The sequence below is a fragment of the Arachis ipaensis genome, chromosome B3, assembly GCF_059453495.1.
Source record: "Arachis ipaensis isolate K30076 ecotype BB chromosome B3, ASM5945349v1, whole genome shotgun sequence".
Taxonomy (NCBI): domain Eukaryota; kingdom Viridiplantae; phylum Streptophyta; class Magnoliopsida; order Fabales; family Fabaceae; genus Arachis; species Arachis ipaensis.
This window is the reverse complement of record NC_142438.1, coordinates 123,654,082-123,676,637: the sequence shown is the minus strand read 5'-3', so window position 1 is coordinate 123,676,637 and position 22,556 is coordinate 123,654,082. Positions and strand designations below refer to the sequence as shown.

The window sequence follows — 22,556 nt, the reverse complement described above, 5'->3', positions numbered from 1 at the left end:
GTATGGGTGACGGGGCTGATACTGGTGACGCTGGACTTGGGTCGGGGCCTCTTGGAGATTACTTCGTTGGTGTACCCGCCCATGACCAGACTCTGCAGGAGAGTACCCCATGGGTTAGTCCGGGATCACAGTGGGCAGACTTCCTTACCTCAGATACGCTTGATGCAGACTTTGGGGGTTCACACTTTCTAGACGAGATTACTGCCATCATGCAGGAGGACGTGCCGGCCCAGAGGCGTGGTCAGACCTCCGGCACACAGGCACCTTTAGATGTTGATCTAAACGAGCCTCCTACGACATCAGTTGCTGACCATTTTGCTTTGGAAGGTACCCCACCATCTGCCTACACTGCTGCATCAGTTTCTGTTGCCGGGCCATCTGCGGTACCTGTCCATCCTACGCCACCGGCACAGCCTGCCCCGGATGATGAGGAGGATGAGATCGAGGACGAGGAGCCGCTTATCCGCAGAGGTCATAGGACACGGGTACCCCGTCGTTGCTTTACGGGCTCGCATCTGTTTAGATGATTCATGTTTAATGTATGTTGGATCTTCGAGTTCATTCATGTATGATAGCCATGTGTACTTTTGTTGTTATTTTAGCCATGTTTACTTTTGTTGTTAGTTCATCATATTGTACTTTGAAAACGGGTGTTTACTGGATTTATCAGTGACTAGCATAATCATCGCATCATCTAACAATTTAATATGTAGATTTATTTTTTAGCCATTCCATTTAGGGGACTTGTAGAAAAACGCAAAGTGAAACACAGCATATTCATTAGTTAACACAGCATGCACAATACAACGCAGAAAGATCAACAAATTACATGAGTGCTCAATTACAACATCGAACAAGGAAACTTAAATAAAATAATTACCAACACTAAGAACATGGCTACTAATGTCCCCCTTCGAGCTGTGGGCAACTCCGACGTGTGTGTCCGGGTTGGCAACATAGGCCACATCTCTTTGGCCGGTTCGAATCTGCCTCGTCCATATTTGTCCGTATCCTAGTGGACCTCGGACGACCCTCTCTCGCACGCCTCTTGTCAGGGTCCGGTATAATAGTGGACCCGTCGTATGGTGGCCAGAAACCCTCCGATTTCCGGAATCGGAGGGGAGAAACCCATCCGATACACACTGAATACCGAACTAATCCGATACACGCTGTGAACATAAGCGGTCCAGGTAACCCTTGAGTAGGCACAACATGCAAGTGCGTACTGACACGGGAAATGAAGTGCCTGGAAGTACCCGCAGTCACATGTCTGAGAGGCAAGCGATACTCTGTAGCTACCCAATGAGAAAGAACCAGTCGAAGTGGTCTCTGCTACGGTGAACTCGGAGTTATCCCTGTCATACAAAGTCACCGTGAAGCACTTGGCCGTCTTCAAGTTAGCCTCAATACACTTTACCAAGTGCTGACTGAATTGTTGTCCGGTTCCCATCTGGGCCTCAGCCTCTCTCCCCTTGCGAACAAAGAGTTCCGCAAGCCTTCCATATGTTGCCTTCACCAAGGAGCTTACAGGGAGGTTTCTGAAACCCTTGAGGATTGAGTTCACACACTCGGATATATTCGTCGTCATGTGACCGAATCTCCGCCCCTCATCACGATGCTGAGTCCACAAGGAATAATCAATCCGGTTCGCCCACTCACACATCGCCGGGTCTTCAGACCACAGAATATCAAACCAGTAGTCAAACTCAACCTCGGTCTTGGCATACGCCGCATTCACAAGAAGCCTCCGTGCGTCTTTGCCCTTGAAGGTCAGGGCAAAATTAGCCGCTACGTGTCGAATGCAGAATGCACGGTATGCAGATGGAGGTAACCAACCTCCGCCAGGTGCCTCAAGCGCAGCCTTGATACCGTTATGCCTGTCCGATATAACCAGCAGACCCGGCTGCGGTGTCACGTGCTGTCGTAGGTGAGAGAGAAAGAATGTCCAAGACTCTGCATTCTCACCCTCTACTAGTGCGAATGCAACAGGTAGAATGTTGGAGTTCCCGTCCTGTGCAATCGCGATGAGCAACGTTCCCCCGTACTTGCCATACAGATGGGTGCCGTCAATGCTAACTAGCGGCTTGCAATGACGAAATGCCTCGATGCACGGTGGAAACGTCCAGAAAAGTCTGTGAAAATAAGCTTGAGACTCGTCTACTTGTCCACCAACTCGAACGGGGCTCGTCCGTAGGACTGCAACTGTACCAGCCATCGTCAACTGGACTCCCAACACCCACCTGGAGAGCTCGTTGTATGACTCATCCCAATCACCGTAGATGATGGCAATAGTCTTCTGCTTCGCCAAATAGACCCTCCTGTACGTCGGCCTAAACCCAAAGTGTGCTGCTGTGGCATTTAGGAGCACCTTGATGCTGACGGATGCATCAGCCCTAACCATTGGCATAATGAACGCCGATATCACATGATAATCCAAACTCCTGTGGTCACTCGAGATGGAGGTGGCCAGACAAGTGTGAGGTCCATTGTACCGTTTGACCTCCCAAATGCCCTTGCGCTGCCGGAGACTCAGTCGAATCAACCATGTGCACCCATTCCCAAACTCAGAACACTTGCCCACATACCGGCGATAATCAGACTCCACTACCTTGTACTGTACCCCTCGCCGGATGCTGTAAGTCTTCACACTTAACAGGGCCTCATCTTTATCCTGAAATTACTGACCAACCTGGAACTCTGTCAGACCAGCAGTCCCTTCCGCATCTCTAGCTCCGAATCCAACAGAGTGCCCAGAAATCCCCTCCTGCCTCATGGCATCCAGGTCCAAAGAGGAAAAATGTGGTGGATACTGCTGTGTGCCAGAACTAGAACCACCTACCGCCAATGCAGGCTCACTCGCTCCAATATCATCGCCGCTGTCATCATCAATCATATCCGGCTCGACGTCATCCTCCTCTGCATCACCCAACAATCCGTCTCCGACGCCAAGCGGTGCAACGCCCTGTAAAGCGTTCGGCAGAAATTTCCTTGATCCTACCTCGTCGCCTACGCTGCCATTGAGATCAACAACAAAAGACAGGGAGGCGACAGGTTGGACCGCTGGCTCGTACACAGGGACGGAGGAAGAAGCAACGGCATGCCTGGAACTAGAACCGGCTGCCGTGGCTAAAGTGGTGGTATTCCGGTTCGAACCCCCTGAGCTGGATACCACATCAACCAGCTTTGCCAACAACTCTGGTGTCCTCACCTCCGGAAACTGCCGCCGACAAAGAAACATGACTTGCAAGTCCTCATCACTACCAATCGTGAAACAATCATACTTCACCGTATCCTGAAGGACCGTGATTGGAATGCGATAGAAAAACTTCTTCACCCGCTTCGCACCTTCCAGACCAAGTTTCATCAGTACAGATCTAACAAGACCATCATAGCTAGTCGTCAGACTCACGACAATACAGAGAGGATCCTTATCTGTGAACTTCACACCGGAACGAGTTTTCCTCTTAATGGATCCTCTGTGGTGAACCAAAATAGCAAAACTCTCCTCACTAGCCATCTTACACCCTCTAATGAGAGCAACTCACGTTTACAACCATATAAAATTTGAACCAGCCTGCATCGAATTATGGTTTGTGTAATTCGAACTAGCCTGGTTCGAATTACTTTGGCCAGCTTCTCTCTCTATAATTCGAACTAGCTTGGTTCGATTTACGTTCATCTCTTTCTTGGTAATTCGAACTGCCCTGGTTCGATTTATTACTAAATGCAGTTCGAACCAGGTTGGTTCGAATTATATTAAAATATGGTTTGGCTCATTACTGAAACGATTTTGATTTTGGCTGATATACATAAATTCCAACTAGCATTGACTTATTATGGCTTTTTGCCCTTTTTATATTTCTTTTAGTATATTTTTTATATAGTATTTTTTATAGTATTTTATTTTAGTATGTTATAATTTTTTATTATAATAAAATTAATATTTATTTATTAAATTAAAAATAACATATAAAATAACATATTCTAGTATTCCTTTTAGGTACTCTCAATAATCTTATTTGTATTACTGTTTTGAGTTCTAACTTTTTATTAGTTATACTTTTATTATTATTTATGATTAATTTTTTTTATTTAATTTATCATTTCTAATAGAAACAATAATACATATTATAAAAAATTAGAATGATAAACAGTGCGTAAGAATTACAAGAATAAATTTTATAATGTCAAACAAAAAAATATTCTATAATTTTTTAGTACTCTCATTGTTCTTTTATTTAGTATTATTTTGGATGATAAAATTTTATTAGTTATGACTCTATTATTACATATGATCAATCTTTTATTTACTTTGTCCTTTTTAATAAGATTAATAATTCATATTATAACAAAATTACAATAAAAAATTTAATAAAAAAAATCAAAATATGAAAGAAAATACTAAAAATGATTTAAAAATTAAAATATTTGAAATGACTTTAAACAAATTAAAAAATTCTTACTGAGAAAACCAATAATGACCGGCAAGAAACCTAAACGCAGTTGAGTGAACCCAAAAATTACAACTTTTTACTTAATTGAACGTGCTTTTAGGATGCAAAAGCACTTCTGCCTTTAGAGAAGAAAAAGTTATTAAACACCAAAAAACAGCGTTTAAAGAACTTAAATGTACTTTTATCATTTCCAATGCGGTTGCTAAACATATATTTATCTTATTCGAATAGTCACCAAAAAAAATTGAAGTCACCAAAAAAAAAATCTTATTCGAAAATAAATAATTCAAAATTAATGGTTATAATATTATTTTGATAAAAAAAAGTAAATATAAAATAAAATACATGTTAGTTATTTACAAAAAATAAATTATACTTAAATATCATGGATATTTATCTTTGTCTTTGTCTTTTAAAAATATTAAGTCAAAATATATATCTAAATTTAAAAGACCTTTATTTTTCTACAAATAGTGAAAAAATAGAAAAATATATTAGTTTATTTTTTTGTTTTTTTATTACTATTTATGCAGTAAATATAAATAATTATTATTTTGATTGTCTTAACAATATATAATTGAATATATATGTAAAATTATTTTTATATTTAAGATTCATCAATGAATAAATTTTAAAACTTACGAAAAAGATGAGATTTTGACATTTATAAATATTTTAAAAATAAAAAGTTTTAAATTGTTTAAACTGTATTCTTAAGAGATTTTTAAGTTTTAAGTAATATTTATAGAATAATATTACTAATAACCATCTCATTTCTTTCAATATCCCAAACTGCTCTCTTATTTTTTATTTTTAAATTCTATTCTCTTTACTATTAGATTTGAGTTAGAATTTTAAAGAAAACATACATTTTAGTGTTCATTGTTGATATTTTATGTTAGATTTTATCTTTTTTAGTCTAGTCTTAATCTAATCCGTTAGATTGATATACTATTATACATGTAAATCTGAATAGATATGTTATATGTAAGGTTTTGAAAATCGAACCGATCATCGAACCGTTTTAGCTACTGATTTACTGGTTTATAGGTTCAATCAGTTCGACCGTAGTTGAACCAAAAAACTGTTTTATAATAAAATAATAAATAAACATTCTATTTATTTTTCTACATCATAAGGGACCTTAGAACACTTCTTAATATCTCCCCTTATCTTCGTCAAATATTTTTTCATTCTATTAATTCCCCCGCCCCGAAAAGTAGCCAGACAAAATAAGCATTTGTAATGCGGTTTTTTATTTATATTTTATAAAGCAATATATCTCCAAGCAGGATCAGTTTTTCCCGAATATTAGAAGTTTGTGATTGACTATCATTAGATCTAAGAGGAAGAGAAGGTTCATTCAAAGTCGAATTATTCTCAGCATTATTATTCCTAGGTAATTCTTGGTTGATACTATCATCCATACCTAAAAATTATCAGCAATCCAATAACAATACAATCCAACAACTAATCAATGCCTCAACAACAAGATTTAGCACCCAATAAATAATTAATTATCAAAGTTTCAACAATAAACTATAACAATTAATCATGCTTCAAGCAATTAGCACCAAAAAATTAATCAACAACAATTATTCATGCTTCAAACAATCAACAGCAAGATTTAGAACCAATAATTAATCATGCTTCAACAATTATTATTACAACAAATTAGATTATATCTAGGGTTAGTGGAAGACAGAGAATAATGCAGAGCTGACGGCGATAGGGACTGGCAAGGGCGAACAAAGCTGGCGCCGACGGAAAAAATTGCGCGACGATAAGTGGCGCTGGCGGTGGCTGCAATTTCGACGGCTGACTTCGCAACGGAAAGCTGGCTGCGCGAACGAAAAGTTGGCTAAAAGGAACTTGCGATGGTGAGTGACTTCAACGGAACTTGCAACGTCGGCGGTGGCTAGACAGAGGTTGTGCCGGAAACTCAAGGTGGAGACTGGAGACGTGGAAACCGAGAGCGAGAGGTGAGAGTGGAGGGCTGGAGGCTCAAGAGTGGGTCTCTTGGTGGGTGTCTGGGTGAAGACCGAAGACTAGAGTTCCTTTCAAAAAGGCAAAACGCAGCGTTCTTGGCAAAATTTCAAAAACCGGTCGGATTACGGTTCGATTCAGTTCGACCAATCGGTTCTCGATTGGTTCGGCAGTCCAACTCTGATTTATAAATTTGGCAGTTCTGCTTTCTGTTTGAACCGTATTTGCCAATGTTCCCAGTTCGACTGACTGGTTCGAACATATTTTCATAACAGTGACTATATGTGAATCAAATTTTATCACAAAAAATAATACTTGTAATTTATATTTTTTTGTCTATTTAAAAGCTTTTTCTTCTTAATTTATTTTTGCTGACATTGTTAGTATGAGTCTCCAATTTTATTTAAATGACTATGCTATTATCATTTACATTTAAAAAATAAAAAAAAGATAAATTTTATCATCTCACCACTTTAACTATTTATACAGGTATAAGTAATGACATCATGATATATAAAATATAATAAATATTTTTAGACAATCAATTTTCTATTATCTATTATGTTCTTTTTTTTATTTGTTTTTAATAAAATGATATAAAATAAGCTGTAAAACTTTTTTTAGTAATTCTTAATTTTTAAAATGTTCGTTGAAAATAAATAATAGTGTAAAAAAAATTTAATTGACAAATCAAAAATAAAAATACATACATGTAAATAAATATGGGAATATTAAAAAAATAATATTATTAATTTTTTTTATGTTGCTATGTCTTCTTCAGTGTTATATGCGAAAAAAATAATATTGTAAAGAACAAATTTAACTGAAGAATAAAAAAATGAAAACATATAAACAAAATAAATTAAGAACTTTTCACTATAATATATAAATATAAATCAAAATATAATACTAATAATTAAAAAAATAATAATTAAATTAATAAGAGATAGAAAAAGAGAAATAGAGAAAATACTATCATTATACCTTGTATTTTTTTATCATATAAAAAAATTAATAGAATAATTAGAATGAGAGCAAATTTTGTATACATCATTAAAAGAGAGTACCTATTTAAAACAAATAGTACAAATCGAAGTCTAACCTAAAATTAAACAATACAAGAGAATAGAGAAAAGAAGAAAATATACTACCTTTGCACATAATATTTATTTTTATCGTTACAAATAAATTAATAAAATGATTAGAGTAAGACTAAATTGTATATTTAATATTCGTATAAAATACGTACTCAGAACAAAATTATACAAATTAAAACTAACATAAAATTAAAAAATAATGTATTTAGCGTATTATGCTTACTTTTATATTTTTTTTAATTTATAAAATCTTACTTTTATATTGTGCAATGATGTATTATTGATGTAAAAGAAAAAAAAATAACCAGATACTTTGCGGATAAAATTTCGGAGAGGAAAAAAAGTCACAATATATAATAGTAAAATAAAGATAAATAATTAAAAGAAGAAAGTTTAGTATTCATATTTTTTGTTTGTTATAATTATACTATAGAATTTTGTAGTGAACATTCATGTCGATATAAATAAAAAAAATAAAAAGAATAATGATAATAATATAATAAGAGAGTAAAAACAAAATATATTTGGAATAGTTGAAATAATTATATGGGTTAAGTATGATTTTGGTCCCTAAGGTAGAAGTTAAAATTTTTTTTCATTTCCAATCTTTTTTTGCTTACAAAATCGTCTCTAAGGTTTAATTTAGTTTTAGAATTGTCATTCGGACCAAAATATCATTCCCCTTCTTCCCCAAAATCAACCAGAAGCAGAAGCAGAAGCAGAAGTAAAACCAGAACTAAAAGCAAATACAGAAGTAGATGCAATAACAATGAAGCAATGTAATCAACATTAAAAAAAAAACCAGAAACAGAAGAAGAACAATAGCAACAATGGATAATGAAATAAGAAGAACAGCAACAACAAAAGAAACATAAATAGAAGCAACCAGAAGTATCAACAAATCCACAGATAAAAAAAATTCAACAATATAATTAACAGAAGAATTGGAACCCTAAGAAGTTAAGGCGAGGACGCGAAGTCGCGAAGCACAGCGGCGAGTGACAGGCAATGAGGACGAGGAGCAGCGGCGACCGAGCAAGGAGGATGAGCGAAAACGGCGAGCGGCGCACGGCGTCCACCCTCGCGAGCTGCTGGCATCGACATCGAGCGAGGAAGTGGAGCGGCGAGATCTGGGGCGAGATCCAGCCGCGAAGACCGAACGACGAGCAGCGGCGGCGGCGAATTCCCTTCCCCACCTTTTCTTTTCTCTCTTCTTCCTTGAACCCCCTGCGTGATTCCCTTTCTCCTTTCCTTTAACCCATTTTCTTTTTTTTCTTTTTTTTTTATTTTATATTTTTTAATTAGAGATAATTTGGCAATAAAAAGTAAAATTTTGGAAAAAAGATAATTTTAAAATTAAGTTAAACGTTAGGGACGATTTTGTAAGCAAAAAAAATTTGAGGATAAAAAAAATTTTCAGCTCCTACCTTTGAGACCAAAGTCATACTTAACCCTAGTTACATATACAAACTGCTATATTATAACAGTATAATAAAAAAAAATATTATTATGATAAAAATTAAAGTTATCAACCATACAATGAAATTATTTAAATTCAACAATATAAAAAAATAAAAAAAATCTGAATATAAATTTTTAAGTATTAAATAAAATAAAATAAAATAAAATAAAATATTATTATTTACAGAATAAATTAAATAAAAAAATGACCCACACTTTTAGAATAAAAGAAAATTAAATTCTTAAAATGAATAAATAAATATTTTTTATATAATTTATTGAACGTGACTCACTTAATGGTAGGGATAAAATAAAAAGAAAAAATAAAGTGGACTAATTAAAAATTAATTTCTATATTTTTCAACAATTGTCATAAGAGTATCATAATGAATAAATATAAAAAATAATTATTTAATATTAATAATTTTTTATTATAATATTTTTTTAATCCTAAAATTTTTTAAAATTTAGAATTTGAAATAAAAAATAGTTAATTGGTTAAGAAACAATTGTTTTCCTAGTTCAACAACAACAACAAGAATAGAATTTAATGCATTCAACTTAAACACTTAGGAGAAAATGATTGTGTTAATGTAAGAAATTGATTTTTGGTAAACTAAATTTTTTTATTATTTTATAATTTATTCCCTAAAATCTTGAACCGTGGCCCAATAATTATTAGTGAGTTAGGACTAATGGTAAAAAACAAAAATAAATTAAAAATTAATAATTAATAGGTCAAATTTAACTTTACGAGAGTAATTAATTTCTCTAAGTCAAATTTGACTAGTAAAAAATAAACACTTATTTGTCATTGGTTTATTTTCTTCATTAGAGACTCTTTGAGTTGAAAATTTACTTTTAGTGACAGTTTTGCATGTGTCGGAAAAAAATTAGTAACTGAAAAAAATTCGAAATCAATAATAAAAATAATTTCTACTTTAGTAATTGTGTCCTGAGATTAATATTAGCCATCCATTTATAATTTATTTCTTTAAGAATAAATCTTAGTTATTAATTATTTTACCACACGATAAAAGTTATCCCGAACCAAATTTCTGACTAGTATTCTAGAAACGACTCCTAGAGACTTCGAATATTTTTACTTGCCACTCAAGTAACCCATCCTTCACTCTCAACCTCTGGACCGAGATTATCTCAGTCTCTCATCCCTCTCTGCTTTGTTTTTAACTACGAGTAACTAACTGCGGTTAACTGCGAATAAAGACGTCATGATGAGGCTGACTGTGTTTTTTCGAAATCATGTCCCTTCTCTCTTATTCTCAGCCCATTCTTCTCTAATTTTTTCAGCACTCTTTTACCATTTTAATTAGTCCATACTTCATCACTTTATTTAAGACAATCACTAAGAAAAAAATTAACAACATTTTTACCATAAAAGAAGAAAAAAACCGTGAGTTAGAGAGAAGAAAAAGGAGGACTTCCGCACTACTTTTCTGCGTTTCTAGCATTCATTCCTTCTGCTCTTTCATTGTTCTTCAAGTTTTCCTCAAGAATCAAAGCCATACAAATACAATTCCTTGCCGTTTTTACTAATTCTTGCATTTTTACCGAAATTTTGGCAAGGTAAGCTCTTGCTCCATCTCCATTTTTTTTTGTTTTTCTAGTAGTGATGATGATAAATTCTTGCTCTCTTTTATGTATAGAAAATTTCTCTTGAAGCCCATGTAGAGCACACCTAAGAAGCTAGAGAAATTCAAGGTCAAAGTGGTTAATTTTATCATTTTTCGTGACACTTTTTTGCCAAGGACAACACTGTACCACCAGCTGTGTTTCTGCCTTTGTGTGAGTATTTTTTGGTGTATGAGAGGTCTAAGAACTGAATTAAACAAAAGGTAAGGGTTAAAAATAGTTAGAATAGGTTTGTTCTTGATTCAGTATTCATATAAGCCACTATTATACTTGATTTTTAATTCTGAAAATTCAGTGATGTTTCTCTATTTTTGTACTATTATTTGAGTGATATATGAAGCTTATTTTTCTTTAAAAAATATATGGGACAACCAAAAATTAACGGAGCACTTGGAATTAAGCCTAAAATTGGATAAAAATGCAAAATTATATTTTTGAAAATTTTAGTCCCTGAAAACCTGAAAAGTAACATGTTAAGGAGTTAAAAAGAAGTTAAAAAAAATAGTTTTAATTCTATAGAATAAGTGGATAAAAATAAAAAGGGTGTTATAGTCATTTTTGGGTAAAAAGAGAGTTAAAAATATAATTTAATAGAAAGATCAGTAAAATTCTAAACTTAGTGTCATCAAGGATAAAATAATAATTATATAAATTATTTGTGTCAAAATTATAATTAAAATAAAATTTTGGGTCTAAATAAAAATTTTAGTAAAAATTAGAAGTAAAAAGCGGTAACCAAAATAAGTAAATAAATTAATAAAGAATAAAATAGTTCTTTACGCTCCTAAAGATAAAATTGGCATTAATTAAAATTATTAAAAATAATTTAGTCATAGAAAAATATTAGTATTAATTCGGTAAATTTTTAATGCTAAATAAAATTAAACGAAAAAACTAGAGCATTTAGGGGTAAAATAGTAATTTTGGACATAAAATAAATGTAAGAATTGTTGATTAACTTAGTAAAGGGTAAAAAGGTATGTTGGAAAGGATGTGAAGGTAAAATGGTAAAGTAATAACATTAGCAGTGAAAGCGTCACTAAAAGTCTAAAGAAAAGTAAAAATAGAAGTTATGTACAAAAGAGAAAAATTGAAATATATAAAAGTACGAAGGGTAAAATAGTAAATGTTACAAAGACTGAGAGATTTAAAAAGAAGAGATCGGGAACAAAATTTTATAAAAGAAAAGGGCAAAGAAGTCCTTTAAAAATAAAGTTTATTTGAAAAGTGTCCGAAAAAAAGAAAACTGTAAACCCCAAGGTGCTAAGAGATTATCTGAAAAGGAAGAGAGTTTGCTCCGATGGAACCAAAACCATGCTAAGAGATTATCTGAGGAGAAGGAGTTTCTACTCTGACGAAACCAGAACCATAAGATGTGGGGATGCCCACTTTATGTTGAAACCTGTTTCTCCAACTATTGGCATACTCTGGTGTCAAGTCTGTGACGATTGCCAGTTGCCGGAGTGCACGTGGCTTTGTCCATTAGGCACGTATCTATAACATACGCAGTTGAAAAATCATATCTAGGACTAGTTCTTAGGTAATGTCGGATTGCGGGTAGTCAACCGATGCATGAGCTTATCGCCTGCATAGGACTAGACATGTATCATACTTGGTTGCTGCATTTCTTTGCTTGTGATTGCTTACTGTTATTCTGTTATATACTTGTGACTGTGCTTGCTTGTATGTTAATCACCGTTGTAACCTTGCGAACACATAGACTTAGGCTACGGAACCCCTAGTTTCCTGGTAGTACCCTGCTGGGAACCTTTTCTCACCCCCCCTTACTTTTCCCGTTTTGCAGATGGGAATCAACATGATCTTCTTTGAGTTTTTCGCATTTGGACAGGCAAGTAGCAGCATCACGGGTGTGTCTGATGATTCTCTTCTTGTTTCAGCACAATATTTTCTCAGCTACCAAGATATCCATGAGCAGTAGCAATAATAGTAGTAGTAGTAGTCGTCGTCTTTGCCCTTCCTCTGTATAGACTTTTAGAGGGTTAGGTGCTTTTGTAAATATCTATATAAATAAGTTAGAACGAGTCCCAGAGTAGGGTGGCTCTTGTGAGTCGGGGCATATTAGTATAAATAATACCGTCTGAAAATATTTACTTGAATAAGCAATGACGTAACCCCGTGTGAACTATGATGTACTAAATGAGCCTCCAGGCATATATGTATGATATTATTATGTTTTTTTTTGTGTTTTCTATACTTCATGTAGATATTATCTATTTAATTATTACCTATTTTGTTATATCTATCTAACACGTGATCTCAACTAGTGCTACAGGCTCATATGTATATATTTAATATAAGGTCAAGAGCCTCTAAGAAAAGCCATGAAGTAGCACTGATATACCCCAATTTTGTGGTTTATCTTGTGTTGATTTTAGCAGATTTTATCATCTTTTCTCACATTTATTCAATGAAATAGCAAGGTTTTGTGAATTTCTCCTAATTTGAGCTTAAGAGTAAAAACATGCTTTTTAGGCCTCTAAATTGCTAATTTTAATTCACTTTGATTCCATTTGATGCCTTGATATGTTTGTTAAGTGATTTCAGGATTAGAAGGCAAATATTGGGTTGAAGGAATGAAGAAAAAGCATGCAAAAATGGAGAATTCATGAAGAAATGAGGATTTGCTGAACTGAAGGCACGCACACGCGTCACCCCACGCGCACGCATGACCAGAGAATCATCAAGCGACGCGCACGCATCATCCACGTGCACGCGTGATGTTGGTCACGTGCCTCACTTAAAGGCAAAACGCTGAGGGCGATTTCTGAGCTCAAGGAGGCCCAAATCCAACTCATTTCTTATGCTTTTGAATCCAATGATGGCAAAGGATTGGGAGGAGAACCATAGTGTAGTTTTCATCATGTTGTAGGTTACGATTCTAGAGAGAGAAGCTCTCCCTTCTCTCTAGAAGTTAGGGTAGTTTAGGTTAAATTTCCTTAGATCCAACCAATGATGGATCCAGAAAATTTTATCAGCGGGGGAAAAATATATATAGTATAATAATAATTTTATAATTATACTATAGTATTATAAAATATGATTACTCCTCAAATTATTTAACTAACAAATTAAAATAATAAAATAATTTACAATAGTAAATAATTTAAAATTTCATCTTTTGGGTTTCATATTTTGAAAAGATTGAATAATCTTTTCATTGTCAACACAATCAAATATCTCTCTTTCTATATATGTCACTAAACAATCATTTAAAAATTCATCTCCCATACGGTTGTGAAGCCGACTCTTTATAATGTTCATAGCAGAAAAAGTTCTTTCAACTGATGCAGTTGCTACAGGCAAAACTAAAGCTAACTTCAAAAGAAGAAACACTAATGGATAAACAATATTTTTGCGAATCTCAACCAATTTTTGAGAAAGAGCACCAATCCCATTCAAGTTTGAGAATTGATCATCAGAAACGCATATCTAATATGAAATTCTCAAGTTGACTATCAAGTACCAAGAGTTGAGTAGAAGAAAATTCTAATGGATAAAATTGAGCTAACTGGATCAACTTCTCCTTATCAAATGCAAGAAATGAGTGTCTTAGATTTAGACATGCTATACAAAGAAGCAATTCAGTATTCACCTCTGTAAAACGATTGTTGAGTTCTTGAAGTTGTCTATCAACTACTTGATAGAATATCTCAACCTGAAAATGATGCAAATTTGAGATATTTTGAGCTTTGTGTCTTGATCTTCCTTGTGACACAAATATATCATCCATTTTTGGAATGGTAATGTTATGTTTGTCATAAAACAATGAGACTTCATCAAGTAAAAGAGGCCAACCATCATCTCTTGTAGTTTACAACCGTTGCTTAGACATTTTAACCAATGCCATAGCATTTACAATGTCTTGATCATTCCTTTGTAACGCTTGAGATAATTCATTAGTAACTCCCAAGATATTTTTTATTAAGTGCAAGTTGAAAATGAATTCAAAGGATTGAATGACATTCAATAAATGACATGCTTCAGCTCTTTGTTCTGAATTATTTCCATCTTCCTCAACATATTCAAGAACATTGACCATGGAAGGAAACAAAGAAATTAATCGAAGTATAGTTCCATAGTGTGAACCCCATCTAGTATCTCCAGCTCTTTTCAAAGCTATTTCTTGATTCAAACCACGTCCACTAGAAATTTCTCCACTTTGTAATGCTTCAATTGTCTTAGTCATTTGACTATCACGAAGCATATCTCTTCGTTTACACGAAACTCCAACAACATTGCACAAATTGGTTAACAAATTAAAAAGCAAAGCAATTTCAACTTGTTTTTTTGCAACCGTTACAAGAGCTAACTGAAGTTGGTGGGCAAAGCAATGTACATAGAAAGCATAATAATTTTCTTTCAATATCAAAGTTTTCAAACCATTAAATTCTCCTTGCATATTACTTGCACCATCATATCCTTGGCCACGTACTCTTGATAAACTTAAATTATATGTTTCTAATAATGACTCTAATGCTAATTTTAGAGATAAAGCATTAGTACTAGAAACATAAACAAGACCAAGAAAATGCTCCCTAACTTGCCCTTCTTTATTCACATACCTTAAACAAACCGACATTTGCTCCTTAATAGAAATTTCGCGAGCTTCATCAACCAAAACAGCAAATAATTCATCCCCAAGATCATTTACAATAGCTTTTGTCGTTTCACTTGCAGCCGCTCTTACAATATCTTTTTGAATTGAAGGAGCTCTTAGTTTAAGATTCCCACGAGCATTTTTAAAAGCACGATCAATCTCTTCATTATGTTGTGCAAGAAAGTTTAGAAGTTCCAAAAAATTTCCTTGATTAACAGAATCATCTGTCTCATCATTACCACGAAAGGCCAATCCTTGTCGCAAAAGAAATCTAATACAATCAATTGTGGCTGTCAAGTGAATTTGATAATTCTTTTTAGTCTGCTCAGATTATTTTTCAATAGCAGCACTAATGTGTTGTTTTGGCTTCATAAGTACTTCACATTTTCTCCAAACTTGATTATGAGCACTATCATGAATCCCAACATGAGTTTGTAATCTCTCCTTTTTTTTCCAATTTGAAAAGCCATTGGTTACAAAAGCATCGCCACCTTCATTCTCAGGTTTCACAAGATAATAACAAAGACAAAAAACAGCATCTTTTGATATACTATACTCTAACCAATTGCCATAATCATCAAACCAACTAGGATTAAATCTTCGAAAAGAAGAACCACAAACAGTTTGCGGAAAATCATGAGTCCTTGGTTGACAAGGACCTTTTTGCAAATATGCACATCTAACTTTGTCTCTGTCTTTCGGATGATAACTTGAAATCTTTGGTCGTTGTCCTGGATCTGCTATGAGACTCTCTACTTCAAATTCTAAAAACCTCCTCTTATTAGAAGAGGTCGATGAATTGTTTTGGGATCCAATCTCCAATGATGAAGTTCTTTTGAAATATTTCTCCATTACTAATAAAAATAAAATTATAAATCTAAATTAATTAATCAATAAAATTAATTTATAATTTTTCTCAAATTGAGAAGTTCAGCATAGAAATATAAATAAAAAATTGATCCAATAACAACAGAAAATTGATCCAATAACAACAGTAGCAAGCTAGTAACTAATTCAATCACAAAATCAAGTTATGATATCAAAGAGGGCCAGAGCCCAGAGAGCTGAGAGGCATACATATATGATCATAAGATCATTTATTATTTTGCTGAAGCAGTGAAGCATGTGTTAGAGTACATAGTTAGCGATGATAATTAAATAAAATAGAATTTCTAAATTTGTATGGCACTTCATCACTTGTGATTTGTAAAATTATGCCAAGTACAGGCACCAAAGCCAATGGTGGTTAATGAAACTAAAGTATCAATTACATCAGAACAAATTCACAATTTCTAAATAAACCAACTATATCAAATATTCATTTATCAAACAATGAAACAAATGAGCAAAAAAATGAATGACCCAGTAAATTAAGTATCCCTACTACTGTACCAAGAGGCAAACTAAATTCCAGGGCCAGGACTAAGTATCAATTACATCAGAACAAATTCACAATTTCTAAATAAACTAACTATATCAAATATTCATTTACCAAACAATGAAACAAATGAGCAAAAAAATGAATGACCCAGTAAATTAAGTATCCCAATCATGTACCAAGAGGCAAACTAAACTCCAGAAGGATGAGTGGATGACCTAGTAGTGGTGTGGCGCTAGCGGCAACAGAGAAGAGGATTGTAGAATAAAAAAAAGAACCAGTCAACCAGAACTCCAGAAATTTAAAAGAAATTGATGTTTTTTGAAGAAGAAGGCAGAACCGCAGAATCAGATGCCGAATTGCTGAGTGCCTGAGTGCCAAAGGAAGGAACGCAGAAGAGTAACGCAGCAGCAGATCGACACAAATCATAAGCAGTGACGCAAAAGAAGGTAGAACCTGAGAAGTGAGAACCACTAGATGCGGCGTGGCGGCAATGCAAGGAGAAACCGACGGAGGACGGAGCCACGCGGGAGAATCGCAGCGATACAAGGAGTCGCGGGGAGCAGAAACGCAGAGTGACAGGGAGCTATTGAGTAGTGACACACTGCCACAGAGGACACATCCCACAACGGAGCGGCAGAAACTCGGAGTAGTGGTCTGGCGCCTGCGCTGCAGTGATTCTGGGGCTTGGAGGTTAGAGGGCAGAGGCTGGAGTAGTTAGAAATTTAGAAAGAAAGGGAGAAGAAGAACAGTTTAGGAAATTGGGGCTTTTGGCTGGGGCTTTGGGCTGGGGCTGGGGGCAAAAGTAATTATATAATGGGGGCAAACTTGATATTTCACTAAGAACTACTCTATATTATTTGAAATTTGACTGGGGGCAACTGCCCCCACTAACTTATGCATAAATCCGTCCCTGGATCCAACTTTTAATTCTTGTTTTGATTTAGTTTTCCTTTTTAATTTCTTGTTATTACACCTTTGTTCTTCTAGTTCTTGTTGTTAATTTCCTTATTTTGCCATTTTTTATATTCATGCACTCTTGTTGAATTCCATTTTTCTTTAATGCAATTTTATGTTTCCATGTCTCTTAGCTTTTATGTTTATCTTCATTGTTATTGTTGATTTCTTATTCAAGTTAGTTATGGGTTTTATTATTTCTTGCATTTTGTGATGTTTACTTTTATTACACTCTAGGTGTTTGTTAAAATGTTTTCACTAGTTTTAGATTAGTTTTCTTTACTCTTGACCTAGGCTAAGGGAATTGAGTGACCTTGAGTCATTGGGTTTCATTGAATTGGTGATTTGAGAATCCTATGTGGTCAATTTGATGTCTATTGATACTAACCTACTATTAAGCTAATTAATAGCTAGGTTGGGACTTATGGTTGATGTTGATCAAGCCTATTTGACGTACTTCAAGCTTAGGAGTAGACTTTTGACGTACTTAAAGCTTAGAAGTAGACTTAATGGGTTAGTCCTTCATAATTGTCAATATTTGGTAGACAAGAATGGTGATCTCAATTACCTATGTATAGCCAAGAGTTCTTTCCTTTATTTTATTAGTTCTTGTTATTTACTTTCTTGCTTTTATATTTCCTTGCCAATTATAAATCAAACCCCCTTGTTCTTCATAGCCAATAATTGATCACTTCATTGCAATTCCTTGTGAGACGACCCGAGGTTTAAATACTTCGGTTAATTTTCATTAGGGTTTGTGCATGTGACAACCAAAATCTTTAAAATTTGATTTGAGTATTGTTAGTTGGTTGGGAACTATACTACCAACGGAATTATTTTGTATGAAATTTCTAACCATACGAAAATACTTATTTCAAGCACCCGGTAGCTAGCATTGGTTATGACATGCAAGAAGTTGGGTCATCATAAATGGTATCAGAGCATTCATCCTTAGTAGAAACTGTGGAGTGGACTGACTATACTTCACTGCATACTCTACTTTTCTTATATCATGTCACTAGGATATCTCCGATGATATTATTGCATGATGTCTGTGAGCGTACATTTAGAAATGTTAGAATTTAAAATTGGATATATTAAGACTAGTCATCTTAATGTTGATTATTTGGTGTTAACAAGATCTCGATGTCTACAAACAGGTGTAGCCCCCATTAAGCGAGTCTGAGTTCCGAGCTGGCGTTTGACCCGGATGCCTTGCTAGAATCTATGAATGCAATGGTTGTAGTTGTGCGCAATTCCGTCGCTGCAACTAACAGAGTGGTGGAAAGAATGGTACGACAGCAGGGGAACGGGAATGGGCACAGCCATAGAAACAAAAATGGACCGGAAAATGGCGTACCCAAGGGGGATAGGCCGATAACTCTGGTATCCTTCCTTAAAGTTAATCCGCTCCAATTCTCTGGGACCACCAACCCGACCTTCGAAGATGATTGGTCTCGCGCCATAGAACGGGTTTTGCAAGTGCAATGTGCTCCTGAAGGACAACAAGTGGAGTTTGCCACTTACATGTTGAAGAGGGATGCACAACTTTGATGGCAAGGAGTGAGCCAGTTGTTGGGACAAGGAGGCACTGAGATCACTTGGACTGACTTCCACACTGAGTTCTACAAGAAATATTTTCCTCCGTCCGCCCGTACCGCCAAGGGGTTAGAATTACTGTAGTTGAGGCAGGGAAGCATAACGGTGGCTGAGTACACCCGGAAGTTTGAGGACTTGTGCCGATTTTCGAAGGTTTGCCAGGAAAATCTTGTGGAATATGAAGAGTGAAAGTGTATTAAATATAAAGGAGGTCTTAGGAAAGAACTGACGGCTTCAATGGGACCGATGGAGATTAGAAACTTTGTGGAGCTAGTAAATAAGAGCGAGTTGGCTGATGACTGTACCAAGAAGTTAACAGTTACACGAGCAAGCCGTCGAAAAGATACACAACAAGACTTCAATCGAAGTTTGGCCCTCTCGAGGTAGAGATTTCAAGGCTAATGGTCAGCAACAACAAAACGGTAACCCTGCTATTCATATCAACGGCGATACCAACAATCATAACCAGGGTCAAGGGGAAGGAATGCAATTTCTACAAATTCAAAGAGGCTCAATATGATCAAGTTGTGGAAAGAATTATGGCAGCAAATCTTGCCAATTCGGAACGAATGTTTGTTATTTCTGTGACGGAGTAGGACACCTGGTAAGAGACTGCCAGAACAAAAAGGACCAACGCACTTCTAGGCCTCGACAACTGGAAAGAGTTTTACCGTGACTACTAACAAGCACCACTAGGTTCGGTCCCTTTGCTTGAGGTGAGTGTTATGCTAATTAAGGACCTTAACTATAAAGTGAGACATAGATGTTCCTATAACTCCTTGGCATAGCTGAAATTTGGAGGACAAAAAAGTTTTTTTAAGGAGGGTAGAATGTAAGAACCAGGATTTTGGTAAACTAACTTTTCTGGTTATTTGTAACTTACTTCACAAAATCTTGAATTGTGGCCCAACAACTATTAGTGAGATAAGACCAATGGTAAAATATATATATAAATTAGAAAATAGTAATTAATAGGTTAAACTTGACTTTATGAGGGTAATTGATTCCTCTAAGTCAAATTTGACTAGTAAAAAATAAATACTTGCTTACCATTGGTTTGTTTTTCTCACTAGAAATTTTTGGAGCAGGGAATTCACTTTTAGTGATGTTTTTGTGTGTGTCGGAAAAAATTAGTAACAAAAAAGACTCAGAATCAGTAGTAAAAATTATTTCTATCTTAGTAATTGTATCCCAAGATTAATATTAGCCATCCATTCATGATTTATTTCTTTATGAATTAATTTTAGTCATTAATTATTTTACCACACGGTAAAATTTATCCCAAATAGAATTTCTGACTAGTATTTTACAAACGACTACTAGAGACTCCGAATCCTCTTACTTGCCACCCAACTAATTCGCCCTTCCCTCTCAGTCTTTGGACCGAGATTATCTCAGACTCCCACCCCTCTCTGCTATTTCCTTGAAATCACGCCCTTTCTCTCTTATTCTCAACCTATTCTCCTCTGATTTTTCCAGCACCCTTTTACTATATTAGTTAGGTCAGACCTCAGTATTTTATTTAAAATAATCACTACCAAAAAATTTAACAACATTTTTACCACAAAAGTGAGAGAAAAACTGTGAGTTAGAGAGAAAAAAATAGGAACTTCTTCACTAATTTTTGTGTTTCTAGCCTTCATTCCTTCTGTTCTTTCATTGTTCTTCAAGTGTTTTTCAATAATTCAAGTCATACAAACATAATTCTTTGCTCGTTTTACTAATTCTTCTATTTTTACCGAAATTTTAGCAAGGTAAGCTCTTGCTCATTCTCCATTCTTTTTATTTTTTCAGTAGTGATCGTGATGAATTCTTATTCTCTTTCATGTATAAAAAATTTCTCTTAAAGTCTATATGGAGCACACTAAAAGAGCTAGAGAAATTCAAGCTCAAAGTAGTTAATTTTATCATTTTTTGTGACACTTTTTGGCTAAGAAAAATATTGCACAACCACTAGTTGTGTCTCTGTCTTCGTGTGAATATTTCCTGGTGTGTGATAAGAACTAAATTAAATAAGAGGTAAAGGTTAGGAATAGTTAGAATATGTTTGTGCTTAATTCAGTGTTCATATAAATCACTTTGTGGTAATTTTGTGCTTGATTTTAATTCTGAAAATTCAATGATGCTTTTCTATTTTTGGACTATTATTTGAATGATATATGAACTTTATTTACCTCTGAAAAATGTATGGGACAACCGAAACATAATGGAGCACTTGGTTTTCAGTTTCAAGCCTAAAAACGTCACTAAAAGTGGATAAAATACAAAACTGTATTTCTGAAAATTTCAGCCCCTGAAAACTTGAAAAGTACCATGTTAAAGAGTTAAAAAGAAGTTAGAAAAATAGTTTTAATCCTATAAAACAAATGGGTAAAAATAAAAAGGGTGTTATAGTCATTTTTGGATAAAAAGAGGGTTAAAAATATAATTTAATTGAAAGATCAGTAAAATTCTAAACTTAGTGTCATTAGGACTAAAATAGTAATTATATAAATTATTTGGGTCCAAATTATAATTAAAATAAAATTTCAGACCTAAATAAAAGTTTTAGTAAAAGTTAGAAGTACGGTAAAAAGTGATAACTAAAACAAGTAAATAATTAATAAAGGGTAAAATCATCCTTTAGGCTCCTAAAGATAAAATTAGTATTAATTAAAATGATTAAGGATAATTTGACCATAGAAAAATATTAGGGTTAATTCGGTAAAGTTTTAACGCTAAATAAAATTAAACGAAAAAATTATAGCACTTAGGGGTAAAATGATAATTTTGGATATAAAAAAGGTAAAAAGGTATGTTAAGAAGAATACGAGAGTAAAATAGTAAAGTAATAATATTAGTTGTGAAAGTTTCACTAAAAGCCTAAAGAAAACAGTAAAAAAAAAAGTTATGTACAAAAAGGCAAAATTGAAAATATATAAAAGTACTAAGGGTAAAATAGTAAATATGAAAAGGCTGAGAGATTTAAAGAGAAGAGATTAGGCATAAGTTTTTATAAAATAAAAGGGTAGAGAAGTCCCTTAGAGATAAAGTTTATTTGAAAAGTGTCGCCGAAAAAGAAAGTTGTAACTCTAAGGTGCTAAGAGATTATCTGGGGAGGAGAAGTGTCTGCTCCGACGGAACCAGAATCATACTAAGAGATTATCTGGGGAGAATGAATTTCTGCTTCGATGGAACTAAAACCATAACATGTGAGGATGTCCACTTTGTATTGAAACATGTTTCTCCAACTATTTGCATGCTATGGCATCAAGCTCTTCAACGATTGCCAGTTATTAGAATGCACATGACTTTGTCCATTAGGCACGTATGCAGAACGTGCACAGTTGAAAAAATTATATCTAGGACTAGTT

At 34.4% G+C, this 22,556-nt stretch overlaps 1 pseudogene; it reads right to left on the bottom strand.

The window, feature by feature from the left end:
• Positions 1-1,051: 1,051 nt before the first annotated feature.
• Positions 1,052-16,121, bottom strand: LOC148572337 (uncharacterized; annotated as a pseudogene).
• Between the last annotated feature and the right edge of the window lie 6,435 nt (positions 16,122-22,556).